General features: G+C 43.2%; 1 long non-coding RNA gene across 1 annotated transcript; it reads left to right on the forward strand.

Annotated features, from left to right (window-relative positions):
* The first annotated feature begins 217 nt into the window (after positions 1-217).
* LOC108446740 lies at positions 218-4812 on the forward strand. Its single transcript, XR_001862036.1, has 3 exons — positions 218-2936; positions 3172-3954; positions 4711-4812. It is a non-coding gene; the product is annotated as an uncharacterized LOC108446740 (long non-coding RNA).
* The last annotated feature ends 5290 nt before the right edge of the window (positions 4813-10102 follow it).

The following is a 10102-nucleotide window of genomic DNA, read 5'->3' on the forward strand; positions in this document are numbered from 1 at the left end:
CTTTTGTAGTGAATGAGAGTTCTATGCAAGTTTCTTTTTTTAAGGCTGGTTCTTAGAGTACCACATTCTTCTGTGCTGGAGAACTTGCACTTCTGGCTTCAGGGAGTTGTACAGCCCAACAAGCCAGTGCTGTAAGGATGCACCGTGAGAGTGCTTTGGCACATTATGGGTGTCAGGGTTCCAGTTTTATACTGAATGAGTACTTTGATTGTCTAAAATGGAGTCACAACAAGATCCAGTTATTCAGCAAAACTGGTTGTCCTGCTGCCCATTCTGCTTGTCCTGCTGCCCTGTGTGAAGATCATATTCTCAGACTTTCAGTGTAATTACAAACTTTTCCTTAACTAGAAGTTATCTTTGAAGAAATACAGTCACTTCAGACTTCTACAGAGCCATCCTTGAACCTGAGGTGTACCTGCAGTGAATGGTTGATGCAGATGTCTTGACATTGTGAGTCCAAGAGATGAAGCCATTGTAAGACAGAATGTTTAATTTTTCCTGTGAGTCACTGGAGGTAATATAAACATCAGTCTCCAACCTACAGCTATGTCATCCACTTTATAGAAAGCAGCAGCTCTCTTCAGGCTGATGTGGAGACTGATGTAAACAAAACAAGGAGGCACTTCCAGGATTAAGCAAAGATTTGGGCTGAACCTGGATTTGGCCAAAAAGCAGGTCTGCACTGTGGGGGGCTCTGGGTGCTACTGCCCGTGCTGCTGCTTCCCTTAGGTGCTCAGAAAAATAAATGTTTAATTAAATCATCTAGTCAGGGAACATCTGATGTCTGTGTTTAGATTTATGGATGTGTTTAAAAGACATTCCTTTTAATGGGACTGAAAGATGTGCTGAACTTTAAACACAAATAACTTTCTGAAACAGTGCAACCTTATTGTTTTAAAGCTTTTGAGTGAGCTCAAGGCCACCTTATTACAGTGCTGCAGGAACAGTGACATTTGTGCTTGGAATTACATTCTTCATCTTCTGGCATTGTTGCATGATCCTCAGCTGAAAATTGTGTTCATGGATCATGGGATGAGCACTTCATTTTAACCTTGATGAAATCTTACTGATTACACAATAACTTGTAATTTATTAATTAAAAATAGATGGTGGGCTCCCTCATATTTTGATTAACCTAATAGTTTTCAGAGTAAGAACTGAATTAAATCAGAGATATCATAACTTTTAGTGCAATGATCTGGAGGGGCACTGAGTGCATCCCTTGAAGTGCTTTTACTTATGAGACAGCTAATTTGCATGAGTAACCACTTGGCAGCTGAAAAAAACTACCATGGAAAATATTCTGCTCTTGAAATTATCTTAAATCTTCTAGTCATGCGTGAGAAGCTCCATCAGTTGTCTTTTGGCTTTAACTAGATATGTTTTCAGTGAGAGAAGATGTGAAGGACAGGGGACTCTGCCCTCCTATAAACCTGTGAAGGAAGTGACAGACAGTAAGATGTAAACCTAAGGACTACAGCCAAGATACAGTTTGATTACAGATGCACTGAGTGATTTGGAAAGATAAACTTTGCATGACCCTGGGAAGAGGAATGCTGCTGAATGCTCAGGATTTCAAGTGAAGCCACTGAAGCATTCAGTAGTTCAAGGAAAAAAAAGTCTCTTTAGGGCTAAAATGGAAGTTTATATCCCTTTTTGGAAGTCTGAGCATGCAGGTGAATGATCTGCGCCTCCCTTCTGGAGGCAGCCGGCTGTATAACGCTCTGCGACTGAGGTATCATTGCTGGCTATGGCAGTGGGAGGGGGAATTGGGTTTGGAAACAGTTAAAACTCAGGCTTTCCTTTGCTGGAACACCTTGCTGAGGCTGTTCTTGGGCTCAGGTGAGTGTTTGGGCAGCTGCCAGCCCTCGTGTTTGTGTCTCAGGCACAAGCAGCTCAAGAAAGCTGTAAAGAACAGTGGGAAGACTTTCCTGTCTGTATCTCCTTGTTTCCTTTCCATTCCCCATCCACCTTCTTTGGAGAAATGTGAATGCACATTTTGAGAATGCTGCAAGTAAAGAACCATCTCTTATCAATCTTTCACCTTCAAAAGCAGAAAAGAGTTAGAAAGCCATTTACAGATATTCATTGCTCTCATATTTGGAATTCTTATATATTTCTATAGAATAAATGATGATATTTATTGCTTTCCTTTGCAGAAATCTGGGTATTTCATATTATCCCAGCACAGTTTATCTCTGTGGCTCTCAGTGGTGTAAAATGCATTAATGATGTTACTGTTTATTACATTAAAAGCAGCTTTACAGGAAAAGATATTAAGTCAATTTTGGTGCAGCATTTCTCTTTGTAACTGAGCTTTTGTTCTTAGCCTGAAAGTGCACAAATGCAATTTTACTCAACTTTTCAAGTGCCTGAAATTCAACTGGAATTTTAAGAATCTTAAGTAGAATAATTTTTTTGAGATCTAAATTGTAGCAAAACTTTTTTCCCCAAGAATGTAGGTACCAAGACTTCATCTATCCAGAAGTGTTGTTAAAGACTGAAATAAACAATCCTATGTATCATATTTAGCTCTGGAACTTGAGGAAAATGTCTTTTGTACATTCTGGGAAGTCACTCCATGCTTTGTTTTTCCCTCAAACAGGTCACATACCTTCACTCCATCATATCCTCGCTAGGAGCTCAAGCTGTGCCCTCAGTACTTTTTCACAGAGAACTCACACACCATAATTGCTTCAAGTTAATTGAACAATTTAGGGCTTTGCTTATTTTAATAGTTCAGACTTATGATATTGTTCTCTTCTATGCAGGAAGGCAGAAATAGCATTTCCAGCCTCTGTGGCCACTGGGGAATTTTCTGTGCAGAACATCCCTGTGTGAAAAAGCTGCTGAAAGCTGTTCCCTGGAACAGAACCACTTCACTCTCAGCTTCTCCAGCTCCCATTTCATGCAGGTGTAATTGCATTGGTACTGAGGTAATAGTTTCTGTCTGGCTCCAAAGTGCTGGGAATATCCAGCCTTTCAGCTTGAAGTGAGAGAAAGGGAAGGGCTCTTGCAGGATACCTGCCATCAGCAGGACACAAAACTACTGCTTTTGATGTTGGATGGCAGAAGATGTGCTCTGTGGGGATTTGGGAGGAGAGTGGGGACCCCAGAGTGGGAGGTGAAGTATCTCCTAGTCACTTGTGCACCTTTTTGTCTCCTAACCAGGGCTGTGTTGAGCCAGGCCTGGGTGTTTGCCTGCTGGCTGAGCTGATGGACCTGTGTGTGCCATGGGCATGGCTGAGACTGGCTCAGGGAGATGGGCCCCAGACAGGTGAGGTATCCTGGTGGGGTGAGACAGAACTAAGCTGGACTAAAAAGCCACTTCAACATGTCCAGGAAAGGCAGGAGTGAGGATAAGGAGCTGCGCTGTTGTGATGGTGGGTCACACTGAAGGGGGGAGCTGCTAGAGGGTGGGTGCACTGCGAGCACAGCAGTGGGTGCCTCAGACCCCTGCTGTGAGCTCTCCTTGCTGTCCTGGATTCACTTGACTCCAGTTTCCACGAGTTTTGGATGTGTCAGCTGAGTTGCTGATAATTCTTTCCTAATCTCCTTCAGACAGTTAAAAAAGGCTTCCCGTGTGTCTGGGGTAAATGCCTGGCTGTAGGCAGCAATGGTTTATAATCCTTTCAAGAACATTGGCACTGGTCTTAAAAGTATCTGTAGGTTATGTCAAGAGTATTTTTTTGGAATCAGAGACAACCCCCATGCAGTGCTTAAGCAGATTACACACACCGTGCAGAGAGGTTGCTGTTGCAGCTTTTCTGGTTTTAGTTAAGAAGGTCTCTGAGGATGTAAGCATGGGTTTTCCTCATTTACCAGCTGCAGGAAAGAACACGAAATGGTTATTCCTTTGCTTGTGTATGATCAAAGAGCCTTTTGCAGAGGTGTGATTCCAGATCATGAATTCAGAGTTTCATCAAAGCTGCTGCTCTACTGGCCCCCACACAGGTAATTGCTTAATGTACCTGCTTCTGTTCCACACACCTTAGAGATAATGCAATAATAAAAATAACCAAAGCACATAACCAAAGTCGTTATTGCTCTCCCCTTGTTGTAGTACAGGTTTTGGGGATATATGTGGCTATCTATAAGGGACCACCTCAGTGAGATAACACCACCTGCTTCTGCAGGTGAGCTCTAGAGTTTGTGTGTGTGTGTGTTTGTGGTTAATGCTGATGGTTTTATTGAGTCCCAGTGATTTGCTAATTATTTTAGTTTTGTGTAAGTGTTCCTTATGAGTAGATAAAGGCTCTTACAGGCTACATCTTGGAAAAAGATCTAAATTTTATGCTGAAATTCTAAAGGTCACTGGGATCCTCATAGAAAGAAAAAGGAAGAAAGAGCAATCACCTTCAAAGTCACTGCTGGGGCAGTCTTGTAAGCTGGTCACCTGGGCTGCTGGAGGTGGTATACAATGGAAAGTCCTTTAGAGCACAAGCACTTTGCCCTGTCTGTGAAATGAATGATCTTGTTTGAACAAGAGTTTCATTCTTATATATTGGTTGTTCCTATGCATTGATTCTTCTATTGAACTGCAGAGTTTTGCTTGTTTCTGGTCAGGCTGCAACTAATTTGTCTTCATAGAGAGCACGATGCCATGAACCTGCGTTTTCTGGCGTCAGGATAGTAATCCACAGCAGGCCTCTTAGATCACTCAGGGTACCATCAGAAAGTGTCCTTGAAATCTAATTCTTTCTCTCTTAGGGCTTTAGAAGTCACCTGCAGTGAACTAGAAGAGGATATTCCTTAAAATATGTAAGCGTGAACCTGTTCCATGAGCTACTGTTGTAAAGTATAACTCACAGTAAGAAAATATTACAGTGCATTTGGGAGAGATGAACATACTTCCAATAATTTTGTTTAACGACTGTGCCCTTTTCTGGCTAATGCTCCCTGGATTTTAGTGAAATACCATGGGTTTGCCACAGACACTTTTCCTAGGCAGTAAACAAAAAAGCCTTGATGGGAACAAATTGCCAGACAGAACATTGACCTTGCAGCCAAGTCTTTGCAAACAGGAGGTGGGACATGGACTGCCACTCTGCATTGTCAGATCAGTGCAGAAAGGGGACACGCAGGGATGACGTTCTCTCAGAAGACATTAGAAAACAAGAGGCAGAGGTATACTAGAGGATCAAGAACAATTTCCACAGCTATATCAGGTCGTGATGGGTAGCTGTGAGTCTCAAGGGAGTCCAGCCCATCTGCTGTAAATGTGCAGTAGCCAGAAGATGATAGGCAGCACAGGAACCAGACCTTGCAATATGTCCCTGTGGATGTTAATGACAAATCAATCCAAATCTCTGGAGCTTCAGGACATTTTTTCTTATGTCTAGTTTCAAGTGAAAAAGATAATTATTATGCAAAAAGCATGTGTAATAAAATTTTAATTGATAGGTAAGTCCTGATAGGACCTAACATTTCTTTGCAGCTATTTCCTTTGTTAATCAGGTCTACTGCCCAGTCAAGTCTGCAATCCTGTATCTTAGGGCTCTGCTGTCTCAGCACACTCTATGAGACACAGCCATTCCCAGGAAATCTCTCACCTGAAAAACAAACCAGGAGAGCAGAAAAAGAAAAGCAAAATGACTTATTCAAGGTTATGAGGGTCTGCAGTGAAGCTGGGAGAGGAGTTCAGATATTTGAATTAATGGAACATCTCCCAGCCACAGGTTGTACCAACCTCCAGTAGCGTTTAGATGTGAGGGTCTTTTAAACTCTCAGATGTGCTGAGTTTACCTTTTGGGGAACTTTTCTTGCAGGTGCAGTGTGGAAAGATGTAGTTGGTAGGAACAGCTGAAGGATGTAGACAGGTTCAGATTGCCATCTCTTCTTGTGGAAGCCAGCAAAAAGGTGCTGCAAACATTTACCTGTTGAGAGTAGATGTCTGTCAGCTGCACTCTTCTAGCCACAGGATAGAAGAGTTACAAGATGGCAGGGTTCCTCTCTGTAGAAGCACAAAAAGTCCAGATGTTTCAAAATATTCCATCACTTCTTCAGTTCACAAGTTTTACATTGGTTGTAGGTAATCTCTTCAAGGTTCTCATGAAAATCAACATCTGCTCTTACTGGTTTTCAGAGAAGTTTGAGTCCATGGCTGCCTAGGTGCCAAATGATCAGGTCAATACATTTACGTAACCCACAGGTTCTCCAGACCACTTTGGGAACTGCTTTAACTGTGTCAGCCTTTCATTTCCCCCTTTGTCAGTGGTGATGTTTTCTGCCTATAAAAGCTACCTGGAAATCAGTTTACAGACATGCCACCAAACACCACCCTCACACATAACTGGCTCAGCATGTGCACAGCCACAGTTCAGAGCAGTGTGAGGGCTCAAGAACACAGGAGGAGTGGGGTGAGTTGGGCAGCTCCACTCTAAAGCCTCCTTGAGAAAGCTCCTGGTGTTTGAGCTCTGCAGGAGACAGGATGTGTTGCTGTTTGTAAAGGCATTCTGGGACTGGAGATGAGATCTGTTTCATGAATGAGGGGTATGACGAGGCCATTCTCCAAGAGGGAAAAACAGACTAACAGAATAAAGCCTGCTGATGAATTTAGATAGAACTGGGACACAGATTTGAAGGAATTTGCATATTGTTTTCATAAGGCACAAAGGAGCCAAGAAAAGAGGGAGAGTCATAAAATGAAGAGACAGCAGACCTGAAGCCAGTGCTGGGGGCAATCTGGTGGCTGCTGAAGTGAGTGTGTGAGTGAAGTGACCATGCAGTCTATGGGGCATGTGTGTTAATCTCCTGGAAAGGGTAAGGGCACCAAGGCAAAGGCAGGAAATACCTCCTTGTTGATTCTCATAATTTGGTTATAATTTTGTCAATGCATCTTTCCTGTGAAAGGAAAAATGGGCTTGGTGGAAATAAGAATGCAACTGTGCTGAGAGATCCTGATCCATACTTAACCTACACTGTTTCCAGGCATGGAGGGGGATAGGAAGAATTTTGTGCCTCTGCCTTAAACATTAAATTTAGGCACTGCAGTCCTTGTGTGTGCTCAAAGAAGGAAAGTAACTGCTTGGGAAATGACAGGAAAGGCAAATCAGAGTACATAACTCTGGGAATGTTTTGGCTCACCTATGTGCTTGAAAAGCCTAATGTACCTTAGTTAGAGACCTCTGTACCCCTCCAAGGAACTACTGAAAATAGAGACACAACCAGAGGGCAAGAAAAACAGACTGAAAAGCTGCCAGAGAAAAGAAAAATCCAGAGTCTCATTATTTTTGTGGAGTTAATCTAAACCTTGGAGGGTCCTCCACCTAAAGCCAAGCCATTTTGTCTATGTCACTTCTTTCACAGTTTATCTCTTGTGTCTCTCAAGAATTAAACCAGGACCAGGTTTAATCTAAGACCACAGCTAATCTCCAAGCTGTCAATTTCTTACTGCTGAGCATAACTAACATTGTAGATCCTCATTAATAGACTTTGATCTTGAATCTTTTCATAGCTTGAATTTCTTGTTTCTGTTTTGGGCATGGAGCTAAAAGGAGGTAGTGAGTATCAGGAGGGATCTAGTCCAGTGTTATCATCCAGCAGGACTGTACACTTATTTGTTATCAGGTCAGGTCAGGTGGTTATGGTGTTTGGAACAGGGTGGTACCAGCTATAAAATTTTGAAAAAAAAGCTGTGCTGCTTTGGAGTTGGAGGGAATGAGAGGTGAAGTTTTAGTAGTATTAAACAATTTTTCAAGTGGTCCGTGGCTATTCTGCCAGCTGGTGGGTCTGTTCTAGTCCGAGTGCACTCCATAGCTTTGTGTGTTCTTACTGTACCCTGACAGCCAGTGTGCCTGGGCTGGAAAGTGAGCCCAGGTTGGAGTATTTATAGCACAGACAGTTATAGCTGGAAGATGCCCTTGAAGAAGTGGAGGGGACACAGAAACCTTCTGGCCTGCATAAGTAATGCTCCAGCACAAACATGCCCGTCACTGCATGTCCATACTTGGATGGGGAAGGAAATCTGCTGTGACAGCTCAGGCACAGTAATTGGCAGCAAAACAACGTGTTGTGTAAATAGGCCAAGGCAGATCGGGTCTGTAAGCTGATTAGGTTTTTGTATTTCCAAGTAATTAATAGTTATGAAGAAGGTTTACAAATGTTCTTAACGCCATGGAGGCATCCCTAGGCCTGTTATAGAAACACACTTGGGCAGCTGCTGAGTTCTTTATTGGGACCAAGGCTGGTTAATGCCTTCTCTCTGTCACCAGTGACTGTGCAGGCTCTGTGGGCAGCGCTGCAGAGACAATTTGCCCCTTAACTCTATGGAGCAGAGTCAAGGCTCAGATGAAAGCTCAGATGAGGCAAGCATGCAAGCATGCAGAATGACCTATCCTTTCTTTGGGGAGCCCAGGGAGTCACCTGGGGCTGTGTCTCCAGCCGTAGGTGTTGGGCTGATACGATCAGATCTGTGAGTTGTCTGTCTCATCAGGTCTGCCACAGTAGAAGCCTCACATGAATTGCACTTTTGCTGTTGTATATACACACATCTTGGTTTGTGTCCCCCTTCTTTCACCAAGAAAATATAAGTAAACTGATACTTCTGATGGAGTTTACACATGGAGTTTAATCAGAGTGAGACTTGAGAGTTCAAATCCCTGGAGGCAGAGAGTAGGAAGGGCAAGAAAGCTGGTGATGCAAAGCCTGTCATTTCCTACAGCCACAGTGACTGGAGCTCGCTTCTCATCTTTCCTTTATTTGCTGTGGCATAAAGTGATCCCAGAGCAGGTATGAATGACCAAGCTGAACAGCTAAAAAAAGTAATTGACATTTCATATTTTAGTAAAGTGTGCCTGTATTTGAAGTTGTGTATCTTTTGTAGTGTCTCTGACCTACCAGCCTTCGTAATTGATCTTTTTGGGTAATAAATTCATTTTTATCATGCAAGGATTGGTTTTTTCATGTGGCCAGTTGCTGAGGCTCCAGTAAGGATGGCAGCATTGGGCAGGGGATGGTGTTAACAGTTTAAAGATACTAAGATCAGGAGTTTGTCTGACCTTCTCATTAACAGACCACAAGTTCCATCCAGTGTTTCCTAGATGGAGTCTGAGGACCTGTGGTTGAACATTGTGCTTTCTGATTTAGATGCTCAATTGCTGATAAATCCACAATACCCATGAGTGATCTACCCAGTATTTAGTTGCATGAAGGTTAGATTTGATTTTCAGTGTGAATGTGGCTGACCATTTTTCAAGCATGACATCTTGATACTAATTTTCTTTTTTTTCCCCCTGAAATCTTCTGGTCTCAGGTATCTTCTCTCTAGGCTGATAATTATAGCTCATGAACAAGGTGTCTTTCTTTGAATATCTTTCTAGACTGAACTCTTTCAGTTACTTATAAAAATAATGGATTGAAGAAACTTAGGAGTGGATGTATAATTAGCTCTGAGGTGACTAAACAGTGGGAGCTACGCATGTCAGGAGGTACCAGCAGTGGCCCAACAAGAAGGAGCAAGAGTGAGCTGGGTCACACTGTTTGCACTATGTTAATTTCTTTTATTTATTTGTCTGAGCTGGGAGAACTCTCACCTGTTTGCAGTACTTCAGTCCTTGTAACTCTGCTGGGTTACTCATGACTGATACACTCATCCCACTACAGGGCCATATCCAGTAGGGACAGAGGATCATGGAACGGTTTGGGGTGGAAGGGACCTTAAAACTCATCTTGTTCCAGCCTCTGCCATGGGCAGGGACACCTTCCACTATCCCAGGGTGCTCCAAGCCCCATCCAACCTGGCCTTGGACACTTGCAGTGATCCAGGGGCAGGATGGCCAAGAATTTGTCTATGAGGGATGGCATCTGGGCAGGCCAAACCATAAGGTGTTTTACGTAGAGGAAGTGCTTTGGGAACACTTCCCTTCTTGTTTGGAAAGGGGAACTGGAGTCTGGGGTCTCAGTGAGCTGAGCTGAGAGCCAAGGTGCACAACATGTGCTGGTGGCACACTCTGTTGTTGGAGATGACTGTGGCAACATCCCTGTACCACAGGGACACCAGGGGTCCCTTCACATCTGCAATAAGTCCATTTGGCTGTGAAATACATGACCTTAGGCTACAATTTTTTCTTCTGTTCAGTGTGCTGGGGAAGCTGTTTTCAAC

The sequence above is a fragment of the Corvus brachyrhynchos genome, unplaced genomic scaffold, assembly GCF_000691975.1.
Source record: "Corvus brachyrhynchos isolate BGI_N302 unplaced genomic scaffold, ASM69197v1 scaffold5, whole genome shotgun sequence".
NCBI lineage: Eukaryota > Metazoa > Chordata > Aves > Passeriformes > Corvidae > Corvus > Corvus brachyrhynchos.